Source organism: Triticum dicoccoides, chromosome 1B (assembly GCF_002162155.2).
Source record: "Triticum dicoccoides isolate Atlit2015 ecotype Zavitan chromosome 1B, WEW_v2.0, whole genome shotgun sequence".
Classification (NCBI taxonomy): Eukaryota; Viridiplantae; Streptophyta; class Magnoliopsida; order Poales; family Poaceae; genus Triticum; species Triticum dicoccoides.
This window is the reverse complement of record NC_041381.1, coordinates 9975800-9993423: the sequence shown is the minus strand read 5'-3', so window position 1 is coordinate 9993423 and position 17624 is coordinate 9975800.

The window sequence follows — 17624 nt, the reverse complement described above, 5'->3', positions numbered from 1 at the left end:
TTTACTGCCTAAATTAAATCAGAATAGAAAACAGAAAAATAAGCAACAAAACCCTTGAATGGGCCTAATTGGATGCAGTTGGCCCATTAGTCTAGCCTGCACTTGGCTCTACGCTCTGAATTTGGCCCAAGAGCAACCTTTTTTTTGGACAGAAAGGCAGAGCAGAGAGCTGCATTTCATTGATCAAAAGTTTCTGAATTCCTAATTTCTTCTCTTTTTTTCCAACATATTTAAATGTTGGTCACTTCTTATCTTTTTGTTTCAACATTTAAAGAACTTTAACCAACATTTAAACTAGGTGAATTTCTCAAACAATTTCAAGATTACAAATTCCTTCATAATTCATGCCTTTCCATACATTTTCAACATTACAACCAGTGCGATTACCATACCTACAAATGCCCAAAAGTATTTGCAAATGGGTATTGGTAGTGCTTGATCTTCAAGCTTCCTAACCTTCTTCTTCAACATCCTAAGCTCAATAGCTAGCTCTCTGTCAGTGCGTGCTTCGCCATCTATGTCTTCTTCCGGAGCTCGTGGTGTGGCCACTGCCGTTCGTGGCAGCATGCGCAATCATTCTTCATGCTCTTCTTGCAGTTCATTCATCAGAGTCTTGGCCAGAGCATCGACCCAAAGAAAGAAGCATGTCACCTGCATGAACACCAAACAGATCAACCCATTGCTCAAACATCCAGACGACGAAAATGGTGCAATTGCCCCGATTCTTACCCCATTCTCAACGCCGCCGCGCCCTCCACTGCTAGCTTCCCACCGCCGCGCCCTCCACAGCTAGCTTCCTGCCGCCGTGCTCTCTTTCTCGCCGTGGTCACCGTCGTGCTCTCTGTCGCCGTGGTCACCGCTGTTGTCGCCCGCTTATATAGCACACCCGCCAACGGCTCTCTACTCAACGGCTCTTTGCTGGGTCCCACAAGCCACGCGTGCAACGGTCTGAATAAAATTGGCCGTTTCTGCCGCCTGGTCCCACCTGTAAGGGCCGAGTCAAAAGGTTGATCTGACGGAGACGGCAGAGTTCACGGAACGAGTCGGTGCGCACGGACTAGGGGCAAAACTGAGCACAATTCGCATCTGAGGGCAAAACTGAGCACATGGACACCACTGAGGGCAAAAGGATAATTAACCCTTTTTTAAGAGGAGGTTAAACCCTCGGCCTCTGCATCATCTTGATGCACACAACCATTTATACGTGACAAAACCACCAACTACATACTTGGCTATAAATTGCCACCTTCACTCTTTCATTTCCTCACCAAACACAATCAATCATGCCTTGATTGCTTAGCTTTAGCTCCTCACACATCCCATAGCCATGGCCGCCACTGACCCTTCCTACTACCAGAGTGGTGTTTGCCAATCCATCACACAGAAGCAGCATCTCTTCCACTTATACATGAACCAGATTGCCGAAGGAACCCCAAATGCCAACCAAAAAGTCATTGTGAATCCAGGTCTTCCTATGGATTTTGGTGTAACCGTTGCAAATGACTGGACCATAAGCGATGGTCCAGCCGCCAATGCAAACCCTATCGCATGTGCTCATGGCATGCACATGGGTGATGGTAAAGCCGACGTAAACTGGTTATTCTGTCACAATAAATTGTTTACTGATACCAGGTTGGTTTGCCACCCTTTTGAGATGTTAGGGTCTAAATTAGCTTTTTGTGCTAAATTTTGTGATTTCCACTTCACTTGTTAGGTTTAAGGGGTCCATCCTTAAGGTTCTTGGAGACTTTGTAGCCAACAAAGATAGTGAATGGGAAATTGTAGGTGGAACTGGAGAATTTGCATATGCACAAGGTGTTGTCGTCGCCAAAGCAATCCAAAATATACAACCTACTCCCGGGCGTACTTGGGAGCTTCGTATCAGTGCTTTCTGTCTGTGCATCCCCAACATGGTGAGATACATTTATCATTAATTGTTTTTCGATGTTAAGTACGGAAATATGGTATAAAAATAGCATCTCACTTGGTAACTTGGAATTACACAAATATTATTGTTTTTATGATATTCTATGTCGCTTGATCACCTATGCCTAGACCCCAGTGAACAAGATGGGACCTTGGGGAGCAGACGGAGGGACGGCGTTTGACATCACAGAGCTGCCTCGTTCTCTTCAAACCGTGACAATTCGATGTGGAGACGTGATTAACTCAATTGGGTTTTCGTACACCGACCAAGCTGGTCAGAAGAAAATTGCTGGACCGTGGGGTGGTGATGGTGCACTTAGTGTGGCGGTGAGTCATTCTTTTTGGATTATTTCAATGTAATTTCTTCAATATTTTCTGCCAAATAACTTTAATCTCACACCCTGTACATGTACTGAGTTTAAACTGAAGTGCCATATAGTGAACTATATGCTGACGCACGCTTCCCTTGCAGATCAAGCTTGCTCCTTCCGAGTTCATAAAGCAAGTTCTTGGAACAATTGATGCAGTTGGAGGAGTGACTGTTGTTACATAACTTACTTTGGTCAGCAGCGTCACGACATATGGGCCTTTTGGAAAAGCAAATGGCACTCCTTTTAGCAGCCAGGTTACAGATAGTAACACTATCGGGGGGTTCTATGCGCGTGCTGGGGCGTCTGTTAATTCACTTGGAGTCTATGCGTGCCCAATTTAGCACAGCGTATGTGCTATGTGGCATGAGAATCTTCATGGCTCTGGTCGACGACTCGCTTCTGTTTCCAGTATTCCAACAATGGAGAAGGATTGTCCTTGTCGTGATCTTGTGTACTATTTATATTCCTTCTCATTATGTGTGTTTTCCTCTATTGTGTACATGTATTTCCTTGAAAAATAAATGATATTCTCTCCAAGAAATTGATGGTAATTCGATCCCTCTCTGTTATGCATATATTAAGTAAAGTTAGATGAACGATTTTTGAAAAATCATAGACGTAACTTCTACCATCAGAAAAAAATGATAAGTTTAGGTCTCAAACAGGACAAAACACTGTAGCATGCATTAATGGTCAAATCAACAACATCATGATGGATACAATTCGAGGAGGCAAGGACGTGGTCATCAATGTGGATAGAATTATACTTGCCGGGGAGGCGTCAGGAGCATGTCGAATCATCCTTTGGCAAGAGGGATTGAACCTTTAACTTGCTGAGAAACTGTCAGCACACTACTGACATTACACCCTACGCCGAGTGGCAGAAATACTCGGGGAAGAGCCAAATATACCAAGGCGCCCTTTTACTTCTTTATTAGTTACTTATTATTCTGGATGCACTCCAATGTTTGACGATGCAGTTATGGTAGACTAGATATTTACCTACATCTGCATCTACGCTACTATTAAAAGAGCAAATATAAACTCTGCTAACCTGCATTTTTTTAAATAAATTCTTCTAAAGCCACACAGTAAACTGTACACAAGATAATTATGACTCTTTAATTAAATCAATTTAAACACATCCTACCGCCCATATTACGTCTCAGATAAAATGTTGTGCCTGCAGACACCATGGACTGCCAGCTTTCGCGTAGTGTGATCGCTACGGGCAGGCCCGCAACGCCCTAATTTGTGGATCGAGTAAAATGCACTAGTGGTCACTGAACTTGTGTCGATAGCTCACTTTTGACACTGTACTTAAGAATACGGTCTAAATACGACTTTGGAGAAATACAGTATGGTCACTGGTCACAGCCTTTACAGCACAAGTACTCTTCTTCATCTCCGTTTCTGCATGGTTTCTTGGACGGCGTCATGTCTACAGAACACAGTCATGCGTTTGAAGAAAGACCAGAGCCACGGGAAGCTTCCAACCTGCACTTCGTCGATCGATCAGCGTCAAATCACGTAAACTGATATGGCCCAAGCGACGGCGGCCCCTGTCCTCATGGTCTCCGTGCCTCCGTCCCACACTTCGTCCACGCCAGCGTCTTCAGAGGCGTCGCCTCGGGTGATGTCTAACAGGCTGGCCGAGGAGAGGTTGGCTGCCGTCGCTCCGAGCTGTTCTGCGACCCAGGCCCATCCCCGTTGCGCATTCTCAGCCTTCCGCCAAGACTGCTACTCCACCTCGGCAAAGTCGACGGCACCCGGTGGATACAGAGGAAGCGACGACAACGGACAAGGATTCACTGTCAAAAGCAATGCATCTTAAGCCGTCATATAAATCTTTCTGTCTTTTTCGTCTCCGCAATGCATCCTCTAGGTCTAACGGTAACACCTAAAGTCCTGGGCAAGTCGGACAACTCTCAACTAGAGGATGAGGATGTGGATGCCACTATTGATGGTCATCCTCTCTCACATACAGTTGGTGAGGTGTGGGAGGTAGTTTTAGATGTGGCTGGGCTAAGTTCCTTGTATGAACTCAAAGCATCTGGCCGTAAATCTAAATCTTCTCGCAGAAAGAACTGTCAGTCGCCTTGTAAAAAGGCGAAAGTGTCTAAATCTTCAAATGTTTCCCTATGCATGGCCTGATTTTGAATAGCAGAGGTCTTCGTGACTTGGCTAAACATTTACATATTACTGGATGTTCTAGGGATCATAAGTTGGATTTTTTGACCATTTCTGAAATAGGGAAACGAGATTTCTCTGTGAGTTTACTTAACCGCCTTTCTGGCAGCATAGATTTCTCATGGGTGTCTCATCCACCACGTGGCATATCTGGGGGCATATTACTTGGCGTGAGAATGGAGACCATGGAAGTGTTGGCAAGTTCAGATGGAAAGTATCATATTAAACTCCATATCCGCAACGAAGCTCATAACTTCACATGGACTCTTGTCGCCATGTATGGTGCAGCCCAGGAAGAATTTAAAGCTGATTTTCTTTGTGAATTGGTTAATTTGGCAAAGGACAATCCATATCCTATTCTAATATGAGGAGATTTTAATTTGCTAAGATTTCCTCACGAGAAAAGCAAAGGCAGGTTCGACGGTCACTGGGCTTTCTTATTCAACGTTGTCATTGACGGACTCGATTTAAGAGAGGTTTCCATGATAGGAAGACAGTTCACTTGGGCGAACAATCTTCCAGAATTGACATACGAGAAACTAGATCGCGAGCTTATTGATACTGAATGGGAATCAAAGTTCCCTATGGTAATAGTGTGGGCGCTAGAATGTATCGAGGCTTTGTCCGATCATGACCCAATCCTTATAACCACTGGTTTGCCTAGACCTAATTGCAAACGCCAATTCAAGTTTGAACTTGGATGGTTACATCTGGATGGTATCTATGATATGTTGAAAAAGGTGTGGAAAAGATCAGTCTCCGGTCAGACCCCAATCCAAAGATGGAATAACAAAATGCGTGCATACGCAGATTCCTAGGAGGATGGGCTAGACATAGGTCTGGTATCTTGAAAAAGAAAAAGCTTCGGTTGTCATCTGTCGTTGATGAATTAGAGGCCCTTGCAGAGGTACGACCATTATCCGTGCAAGAAATTGAGCTAAAAAGCCAATCAAGTGCACAGATTGCAAAGTTATTACGAGAAGAGGAGTTCAAATGGTACCAACGATCAAACGCTCAATTTATCGTGGAAGGAGATTCGAACACAAGTTACTTTCAGGGTGTCGCTATCGGAAGATATCGGAAGAAACTTATTCATTCTCTTGTACAGGATGAGGGTACGATCGAGGACCATGAGCAAATAAAATTGTACATTACCAATTACTATAAAGTTTTGTTTGGTGCGCTAGAAGAAGGCAACTTCTCTCTGGATGAGTCCCGAATAGAGGATATACCCCAGGTTTCTGTTGAGGAAAACAATCTTCTTACAACTCCCTATATCGAGGAGGAAATAAAGAAGGCGGTTTTCCAAATGGAACACAACAAAGCCCCAGGATGGATGGCTTTCCAGCTGAGTTCTACCAGCACTTTTGGGATGTCATCAAGTTGGACCTGCTAGAACTATTTGGCTACTTTCATGCCCGACAGTTAGATCTGTTCCATCTAAATTTTGGAGAGATAACTTTACTACCTAAGGTTAATGAGGCAGAAAGGATACAACAGTATAGACCTATTTGCCTGCTTAAGGTTAGGTTTAAATTTTCATGAAAACCGCTACTCTTAGGCTGAATTCGATGGCCGATCATGTGGTTTACCCTTCACAAACTGCTTTTAGCAAGCAAGAAACATCCTAGATGGAGTTGTAATCCTCCATGAAAAAGTTCATGAACTACGCAGGAAAAAATTGAATGGGGTTATTTTCAAAATTGACTTTGAAAAGGCTTATGACAAAGTCTAGTGGTCTTTTCTCTAGCAGACTCTCATAAAGAAAGATTTTGTGCGGAGTGATGGGCTCTCATCCAATGTTTCGTCTCTAGAGGTAGCGTGGCCATCAAAGTGAATGATGATGTTGGCATATACTTCCAAACAAAAAAAGGACTGAGACAAGGCGACTCAATATTGCCAATACTGTTTAACATAGTGGCCAGTATGTTAGTTATCATGATTGAGCACACAAAAATTGAGGGTCAAATTGACGGGGTAGTTCCTCATATAGTTGATGATGGACTTTCTATCCTTCAATATGCCTACGGTAAAATTCTCTTGACGGAACATGACATCAAAAAAGCAATAAATCCGAAATTAATTCTGTAAGCCTTCGAGCAACTGTCGGGTCTTAAGATAAATTATCGGAGACATACAAATACTGAATGGAAACATGCCGAGGAGAGACTGCAAAAACGTTTCAATAGTTGGAAAGGAAAATTGCTATCTCTGGCTGGTAGATTAGTCCTCATAAATTCAGTATTCAGTAACACTACCAGTATATGATATCATTCTTCCTATTGCCCAAAGGGGTCTTACAACGTCTGGATTATTTTCGATCAAGATTCATTTGGCAAGGTGATCGTGAGAAGAAGAAATATTAGCTGGCTAAATGGAGTGTTGTTTGCCGTCCCAAAGATATGGGCGGCTAGGTATTCCTGGCCTTGAGGTCAAAAATACAGCCCTATGTAAATGGCTTTTTAAGTTACTTACCGAACATATTGTGTGGCAAGCCCTCCTGAAAAGAAAATATATAGGCTCAAATGCAATACCCCAAGTTAGTTGGAAACCTAGGGACTCACACTTTTGGGCTGCTCTAATGGCTACGAAGAAACACTTCTTCCGTTTTCGATCATTTTCTATTAAGTATGGTTTGGAAATTCGTTTATGGGAGGATAAGTGGTTGGGAAATGCTACTCTCGGAGAAAAATATCCAGCTTTATACAACATTGTGCGTCATAAGGGCGATACTATCGCCGCGGTGTTGGAACCTTTCCCACCAAATGTGACATTCAGGAGAGATTTAATCGGCCCCAGACTTGCATCATGGAACGCTTTATTGCAGCGTTTGACAACGGTACAATTGTCAGAGGGGGCCGATGAGTTTCGTTGTAACTTACATGACAGTGGTAAATTCTCTGTGGATTCCATTTATAAAGCTCCTGTCCATCTGATTGTTCCAGTTGATAATAAGAAGAAGATCTGAAAGCTAAAGATACCACTCAAGAATAAAATATTTGCATGGTATCTTCGTCGAGAAGTCATTCTTATAAAAGATAACCTTGTTAAGAGGAATTCACAAGGAAGTACGAGATGTGTTTTTTGTCATCAAGATGAGACAATTAAACATTTTTTCTTCAAATGCAAATTCCCTCGATCTATATGATCAGTCATCCAAATAGCTTCTGGCTTATATCCTCCGTGTAGCGTTGCTAACAAATTAGGCAATTGGCTACATGAAGTTGATCACATGTTTAGGATTTTTATTAGGATTGCAGCGCTAGCCATTATTTGGTAGCTTTGGTTACCTAGAAATTACAAGGTTTTTAATGATAAAAATTCATCTCTTATGCAGGTAATCAATAGGTGCACCGGTACTCTCCGCTTATGGCCATCTCTAGATCTGTGGATTTTCGCAAACTGTTTACTGGGGTATGTGCACACTTTAAGGATACGGCGAAGGATATTTTTATCGAACATGGATGGCAGCATGATCTACGGATTGGACCTCCATCTACTTAGGCTTTATACACTTTCTTCAAGATTACTTGTATTCCGCCTTTTTTCTTGTCCTGTGTGAAGTTTGGACTTGTTGTGGCTGTATGCAACCTAGATATGCAGGAGCCGTTTGTAATGCTTAAACCTTTTTAGCACTAAATCATCTTTATCAAAAAAAAAATACGATTATGGATGATTATATGGTCACTGGCTCATTGTATTGCTTCGTATTTTGTCCACTTGACTGGTCAAAAGCTCAGGTCCTCTCTCTCTTCCTTGGGACCCAGCTGTCACTAGGTGAAACAAATAAATTAGAGGAAACTAAATTATGCGTAGATAAGAATCAAAATAAGACACGTCGTTGCAAACCCATGCAGTAGCCGATTGAGCACCCATTCCACCCATAAGAACATCGAGCGACCGCTTATTCTTTTTTTTGTGTGTGTGAGAATAGGGACCGCTAGCTTATTCTACGGACGCACACAACACACTTAGGATCGTTCGCGATTATCCGGTTTGTAAATGTTATTGTCGCTCCACCAGTCACTCATTAATGGAAATCTCGCATTCATTTGAGGTGAGTTCCCTCCAATCACACATGATATTTCCCTTCAATTCATTCCGGGCAAGATATGGGAAGCTAAACATGCAAGAAGGATGGTGCGGTCACGCCATTTTGAAGTTCAGTCGCATGTTAAAAATGGCATGATATACGTCCTGAATGATAAATCACATGCTCACGATATATTTGTTTCATCAGAAGAGCTTAATAGATTAGAGATGCATAGAAGGACGAGGATTTGGAGCTCTCGGGTGCTCCGCACCCCCATCAAACATTTCGTTCAAAATAACACAGAGAAATTTAAAAAAAATCAGGAAATTTGGGATATCAAACTTGGGTTCCCGATCTATCCCGTGTGAAATTTCGTGAAAAAAATACAAGGAAACGTATTCATGGCAAAAAAGACAAAAATTTCCTATGTATAGAAAAACACGGTTTGGACGGATTTTTGTTTAGACAGTATTTTCTTTGCCACAGATACGTTTTTTGATATTTTTTCACTAAGTTTCACACAGGAGTAGATCGGAGACCCAGGTTTGGTATCCCCAAAATTCAGTTTTTTTTGATTTTTTTGGTATTTTTTAACATTAATTTTTGTATAGGGGTGTGGAGCACCCAAGAGCTCCTGTGTATTTTCCTGCATAGAAGTCCTATATATAGCGCCCTTGGATGTTAATGTGGCCATGATATAAGTTCAGATTTGTTTATGTCTTTAGCTTCAGAACATCTAAAATACTGAAGGAAAACAAAAACATGAGAGTCAAAGGGGTCAAGGAAAAATTAGCTGAAACCACCGGCGATCTTGTGTCTTGCTTTGTCCACTTGAAGTTGGATTGCCATTTGACGGAGACTACGGTGATGGTAGCTCTTGGGAGAACATCCCTACACGACGGCTGCTTAGTTACGATGAATTTTATGGTCATGTGCCGTATCTGAATGAAGGTTGCACTGATAACACTAGTCCTTGGCATCATCGAATCTGCAACGTTCTCCTCCACATGAATTTACATCCAAGTCCCTCATCTAAGCTTCTCTCGTCACAGCTGGCTTCATAGTTTCATGGTGTAGGGAGTAGTCGGTAGAGAGTGGTACATGGAGAGAGAAATACTCCTTTTACTCGAGGTTGAAAGCAGTTATGTTTACACCTTCGGTTTTCACTTTATAGGCACTCTGATGTTTGATGGCTGCGATTATGGTAGAACATACATGCTTAAGTTGCAAAGGAAAAATTATAAAATATGATCATTCCTACGCATTTATTTGCAGGTAACAAAAATATTTCCTACCGATTATAAAATTATTAAGCACTCTTAGTATCTGGGAATCCCTAGCAATGTGAAGATGATATATTAAGACTAATGAATGGACATGGATTTGTTTTGGTGACACCAAGATAGCTCAAACAACCACTCGCTTACTTGCTTGCATATCAACATATTTATAAACAGATTTGATCAATTTTTCCCACTTCTCCGCTTTGCTGGTAATATCCAACTTCCACTCTTTTGATTATAGTTTGCATATTAGTAGTCCGGGTTAGGATCCTCGGCAGAAATATATGGTGCAGTATGGTCGCTGCCATGCGTGCCTGACCCCACTTGTCATCTACACTACAGCAGGATGCAGTACTGCAGAGGATCTCAACCCTAGTAGTCCCGGCTTCTTTTTGGAAAGATGGCTACTTTTCCTGCTCAGACAAGAACAATAGTAAGAGCATCTCTAGCAGATCCCGCAAACCGGGACGTCCGCTATAATAACCGCTGGTTTGCAGGATCCATCTGGTAAACCCGCTTGAACAGATACTCAAAATTCGGCCGTCCCGTAATTTTTTTGGAGGATACCGAATCCCCGAGCCGACTTCCTCCATATGTGCGGAATTTCACCCAATTTTGCCGCATCCCCATTCGGTTGGCGCGAACCCACTTCCGCCGACTTCAGTTACCGCCTCCCGCTCCGCTGCCGCCGTCAATCCATCGTCCGACCCCGCCGCCCGGCCTCGCAGTGTTGGAATTTAGCCGGATGGAGTACCCGCCGCCCCTAGGTGCGCCATACTAGTGCCACCGCCTCCACTACCGCCGCTCCGTACGTCTGGGCCTCCAACAACCCCAACTCCTCCGGCCACCGCCACAATTCCTCTTCATTCCGCCGCCGCCATCAAGAGAAAGCGGTAAGGGAACCATCTTGTTCAAGGTCGCAGCCAGCGCGTTAGTTGGGAGTTTCGGTCCCGCTCCGGTTCCAAGTGCCAAGAGAAAGAAGACCGCCTCCACCGGTTCTGCAGGTGCGCAGGCGAAGGCCCCGAGGGAGAAGCCGATCGTGTCAAGGGTCAGGCTCCTCCTTCGTCTTCAGTTGAACCCGATTGACAGCGAAGCCACCGGCCACGCCCCAACATGTTGGCTGAAATGGCCAGGAGGTAATTTATTTTTTCTTTTCCTTGGTTTGCTCCGGTCATATATGTTTTGGTCATTCGGAACACTTGCTTGAGCTTTGGGCGTTGATTTTTCTAGCCAAAATGTGCCCCACACATATACAGATATGTTGGCCGAGAGCACAGTGAGTTTGAGTGCCCCTCTTGGCAATTTCAGCGCATCATACGTTGAGGTCGACGCGGAAGTGAATGATGAGATGAAGATGATTATGACGTGCACGAGATCGAGGAGGCCGACTACGATGCTAGGGTGGGCAGGACCGGCAATTGCACAAAGACAGAGGATGCGTGCTTAGTTAATGCATGGGAAAGCATCTCTCTTGACTCCAGTGTTGGCAAGGATTAAATCTATGGTAACTATTGACAAAGGATCGAGGAAAAATATCATCAAATGATGCCATTGCCATCCGGACGGAGCTTGAACGGCCTTCAAGGCCGCTGCGACACCATCAACAAAGCTTGCGTCCGTTTGCCGGATGCTTGGAGAAAGTGCGGAATGCACCAGCAAATGGCATCACTATTGATGATTATGTGAGCATTACTTCGTCTTCATGTCCGTAGTTGTGTTAATTGGAAGATTGTGAGCTCATACTTTTCTCAATGTTTGTGTGTAGGATCGCATCGCTAATGAGTACTACAAGCAAACCCCAACTTTCAATGGCCAATCATTCAATCTTAAACATTGTTGGAAATGGCTCCGGGATGGTGAGAAGTGGAGGGTGAGGGACAAGGAATCCCCTCGAAAGAGAGGCATCAAAGTGGACGATGAGGATGATGATGATAGTGATGATGCACCAAGAGGAGGAAGAAACAAGGGAAAACCAGATGGAAACAAGAAGGAGAAAAAGCAAGTGTCAAGAGGATGTTCGAGGCAGTCACTTTGAAGGATCAAATTGGTGGGATGGTGAAGATGAAGGAGGCCATGCTAGCCAAGCAATGGGAGGCAAAAGTGGCCATGGTCGAGAAGAAAGAGAAGCACAAAGAGGAAAAGTGGGGAAAGAGGTGAGCCTTCGAGGAGCGCAAGCTCATCCTAGAGGAGCAAAAGAGGAAGGACGAGAGGACAGTCGAGGAGGACTGGTTCATGACGATAAATCTGGAGGACATGGATGCAATGGCAAGAGAATTTGGGAGATGAAAAGATGGGGATCATGCTCCGGAGGAAAATGGAGCTTCAACATCTTATGTCCGTTGGTGGTGTTGGGTTTGGTGGGGGCTTTTCTTTCGGCATTCTTGGTGGTGGTGGTGGCGGTGGTGGTGCCGACTTCGGCATTGGTGGTGGTGGTGGTGGTGTGTTCGGCATGGGAGGTGATGGTGGCTTTGGCATGGGTGGTGGTGCTTCGGCAAGCCATGACAATGGTGGTGGTGGTGGTGCTCACTCTCTGGTCCAAGTTTGTGAGAATTGTGGTGCTCACTCTTCGGTTCAAGTTCATGAAGATGGTGGTGTGAGCTCTCCGGTTCATGTTCATGAAGATGGTGGTACGAGCTCTCCGGTCAATGTGGATGATGGCGAACGAAGTGCTAGGGCCGGTGTTAGCAATTAGAATGTTGCTTGGTTGATCTATGTCATTTGAGCATCTTTTGTCTTGTTTTTTCGCGCATTCATGAGCTTAAACTTGATACCTCGTATGTCGCGCATGATTTTGGATTTGATGAACTAGTTTGATGATCAACTAGTGATGTATATATATATATATATATATATATATATATATATATATATATATATATATATATATGATGATGATGATGATGATGATGAACTAGTTTTTATGCACTTGTGACGATGAACTTGACAACATTTGCCTATAATGGTATTTGCGGGACCACGAGCCTTCCGGCACGGAATAGATCACACAAACGTGTCCCGCAAAATATTTGTGGGATGGGTTTACGGGAATTATTCCACTGGAGGGCTCGTGGTCCCGTAAAAAAGTTTTGTGGGAGCTCTCAAATGAGTTTTACGGGCCGGCCGGTTGCGAGATCTGCTAGAGATGCTCTAAGCCAGAGCTTTCTTTTTGATTACGTCATTTTTTCAAGGTCAATCAGGGAGGCATTCCATTTTTGATCTGATTAATGTTGTATAGTAATGGCGCTGAGACCCTGTACCAGGTTGATGATTTCTTGTGAAATGCAGCAAACATATAGTGAAAATTCAATGGTCCAAATAGGTCCCAAGTTTGCAAATGAGGAGTTGACAATGGTGTGCCTGCAGACTAAAGTGATAACGGATCATGCAATTTATGTGAACTATGACTTCTTGTAGAGAAGAGTTTGTACCGAGTCATGCAATCAATTCTAACATTGGCAATTAACTTGGTAAGAAATTCAAGGAAGATGGGTTCTTGAAAGAGAATAATGTTATGGTGATAGGATGAAAGTTACCACCAGTGATTTGCCCGGACGTGAGGTGGATACAATATGTTTATAGAGCCGATAGACCTTGAGAAAGAAGGAGACACGGTGAACTAGGAGGAGGAGACCGGTTAGAAGACAATAAAACACCCCATTATGTTAATGTTCGATAGCCTTCTTAGGCTAGTGCTACTCTTGTCTTACGGCCTATGCCTCGCGGGACGATCCTATTTTAGTTGGCCCACACCCAATTCTACAGACCGATATTGATGTGATAGGAAATAGAGGAACCAAAACACCACAATAGCTCTCAAAGGTTAGCGAGCGAGAACGCCTAATCATAACAGAAATGGAGTTGAGAGACCATCATCGCCTTCACCATCGACCCATTGCCACTAAGAACACATAAGAGAGAAAACCTAATCTACATGCTATGCAAAACTATGCAACGATCCCGGGGTGTTTTATTTTGAGGGAAATGATGGAGTTTTTTCATGTAGAGGAACACACTACTGGAAACAGCTTCTTTGTCGTCCGCCAGGGCAGACGGCAAAGGCATAGACCCCGGACAGCAAACATCTTTGCCGTCCGCCAGCAGACAACAAACTGTCCGTCTGAACAGGTGCCAGCAAAGGCCTTCTTTACCATCCGCTTTTGCGAAACTGAAGGCAAAAGATTGTGTCGTCCGCCTTCTGAGTCCAGCAGACGACAAAGACAACAGACGGCAGAGGGGTGGCGTCAGAGCCGTTAGGGCGTAAAAGACGCTCTTTGCCGTCCGCCAGCAGACGACAACCATTCAAAAAGCTTTGACGTCCGCTAGCGGACGGCAAAGAGCACAGTTAGGCCAGCACTTGGAAGCTACCACATGGCCAGCTATGCCGTCCGCCAGCTGACGGCAAAGACCTGCCGTCCGCTGGCCGACGGCATAGCTGACCAAATAGGCAGCCAGTGTTCCCAGTATCCACAGGCAGCTGCCACGTGGCCTCTTTGCCGTATGCTAGCAGACGGCGAAGCTCTTTTCCGTCCGCTAGCAGACGGCAAAGGGGCTATATATCCCCTATTTTTTTAATCCATTTAATTTGGCAACATATAACAAATATATAACAGATATACATGCATACATATAACTCCAACATATCCAACAATATAAGAGCATGTCCAACAACATATTTCATCAAATCCAACATATCCAACAACATAAAATTCCAACATATCCATATATGTGCATACATATCCAGAAACAAGTTCCCAATAACATATCCATATAGACATATGTACATATCCAACAAGTTTTCATACACAACAAGGAAGCAAGAGAAGAATAGGACACTCCATCAATGCAAGCTTCCTCATCGATCTAAAGCAAATCTGCAAATTGGGAAACATGAAAGTTAGAATACAAGAAGAAAAAGAAGAAGAAGACTATCTAGAAGAAAAGGAAGAGGAGGAAAAGAAGAAGAAGAAGAAGAAGATCTTATTATTATTATTATTATTTTCTTCCTATTCCTTCTTTTCTTCCTCTTCCTTGATTTTCTTCATCTTATTGTGTCATTTGTGGACTAAATAGGCTAAGGTACGTAAAAATGCCATTTGTGGCCTAAGGTGGGTAAAAATGCTAAGTGTGTAGGTCAATTTAGAGCTAAGCTAGGTAAATAGGTCATTTTGGAGCTAACATAGTTTAAATGGATCATTTGGGAGCTAACGTAGGTCAAATGGATCATATTGGAGCTAACCTAGGTAAAGTTGGTCATTTTTGAGTTAACCTAGCTAATTATGCCATTTTTGACCTAACTAAGCTTATTGTTTCATTTTAGAGGACAACAAGCTAAGTATATGACATTTATGAGGTTAGGAAGGTTATTATGCCATTTATGAATAAAAACAAGTAAAAGGAGGAAAAGAAGAAGAAGAAGAAGAAGAAGAAGAAGAAGAAGAAGAAGAAGAAGAATTCTTCTTCTTCTTCTTCTTCTTCTTCTTCTTCTTTTCTTCTTCCTATTCCTTCTTTTCTTCCTCTTCCTTGATTTTCTTCATCTTACTATGTCATTTGTGAACAAAATAGGCTAAATTATGTCATAAATGGACTAAATAGGCTAAAAAATAAAAATGCCATTTTTGAGCTAACGTAGCAAATTATGCCATTTTTGACCTAACTAAGCTTATTGTGTCATTTTAGAGGGCAACAAGCTAAGTATATGACATTTATGAGGTTAGCAAGGTTATGATGCCATATACGAATAAAAACAAGTAAGAGGAGGAGGAGGAGAAGAAGAAGAAGAAGAAGAAGAAGAAGAAGAAGGAGAAGAAGAAGTTTCTTCTTCTTCTTCTTATTCTTTTCTTTCTGTTCCTTCTTTCCTTCCTCTTCCTTGATTTTCTTCATCTTATTATGTCATTTGTGGACTAAATAAGCTAAATTATGTCATAAATGGACTAAACAGGCTAAATAAGAAGAAAAATATCGTTATCACGGAGGTGTAGGAATGGTCGGGGCTGCACCATTGTTGGCAGACGGAGGTGAAGGACTGGTCGGGGTTCCAGCATTGGCAGACGCTGAAGGATTGGTCGATGCTTGTCGGAAGCCATGCCGAACCAAAGATCATTTCCAATAATGTCTCGTTAGCATGATGCAAACTGAAATTTGAATAGTAGTAACCAAGGACCATTCAAATCAAACTCACCGTACCCGCCGGAGCAATCTGGGGCATCAGCGGAGCGGCCTGACCGCTTTTCTCGCACATGGTCCGCACATTTGGTTCTCACGAGTCAGTGATATTAATTAGTAATGCGAACATTACGTGCATGATTGGGCTAATATGCACAAGAAATGTACCCCGATGAGCTCGTATAGGGCCCGGTGAGATGCATCGTTCCGGTTCCTCTCCTCCTCCAACAGCTTAGCCGTCCTCTCCTCCCTCTCCCTCTCCCTCTCCGCCGCCTCCCTTTTTGCCTCCTCCAAAAGCGCCTGGGTCTTCAATCTCTCTTTCTCAACCGCTGCCTGTAACACAGCACTCATCGTTAGCATTGTAATCATCGACGGACGCGCACACAATGTAATGGAGGAAAGGGCAGAGAGTCCGTATAACTAACCGCCACGGCGAGCTCCGCCTGCCGTGCACGAGGCGTTATCTCAGGATCAGAGCTACTCGGGTGCTTCTTGATCTGCGGGAGAGTCTTAGGACAACGTAGCAGTCCATCACCAATGGCTTCAGCGCCATGGGACCTCCTGCCACCAGATATCATCACCAGCTCTGTATCAAAAGGATCTTGGCTCGGGTTAAAGTCCTCCCCTTTGCTCGTCTTCCCCTCGTCTCTGTACTTCACAAGCTTTTGGTGGGAGGAGATGTTGGTGAAGTTCTCTGGACGATCTAGGTCAGACTCCGTGAATGCCTTGGCCTTCTTGTACGGGGCCATATGGACCATGCCATAGAGGTTGAACACAGAAGGCACAGGCTTCTTGTGGTAGTGCGCCTGAGAGAGAGGAATAACATATTAGTTAATTAGGGCTCAAGCTAGCATTAAGAATGATATTACTATGTAAAAAGGTCATTTTGGAGCTAAGAAAGGTTATTAAGTCATTTTCGAGGAAAATAAGCTAAGCTTAGGTCATTTTGAAGTTAAGAAAGATTATTATGCCATTTTCTTACCAAAGTATGCTAATTATGTCATTATTGAGCTATCGAAGGTAGTTATGCCATTTTTTAACTAACTAAAGCATATTAAGTCATTTTATAGAGCTATCTAAAGGTTATATGTTATTTTAGATCTAAATATGTCATTATTGAGCTATCCAAGGTAGTTATGCTATTTTTTAGCTAACTAAAGCATATTAAGTCATTATTGAGCTATCGAAGGTAGTTATGCCATTTTTTAACTAACTAAAGCATATTAAGTCATTATTGAGCTAATTATGTCATTATTGAAGTATCCAAGGTAGTTATTATGTCATTTTAACTAACTAAGCATATTAAGCCATTTTGGAAAGGATAAATGCTACCATGAAGAATGAAATTGCATGAATCATGTGGCAAACCACATACCCAGTTATCCCCGTACTCAAACAGGTTGGAGCTCCCTTGATGGTGTGGCACACCTTCCATTTGGTCGCGCTTATCCTTGGCCCTTTGGTGTTCGAGCCACCATTCAGGAGAGCACCACACATCCACCAACGCCTCGCAACAATCCATCTTATCAACACACCATGTCAGGGGCACCTAAGTGAGTCAAGAGAAATTTCAGCCCTACAAATCAAATCAAGAAAACTAAGTTCAAGGCCTTAAGAATAGGTATAATTACCGACAAGTACTTCTCCCTACTCAGAAAC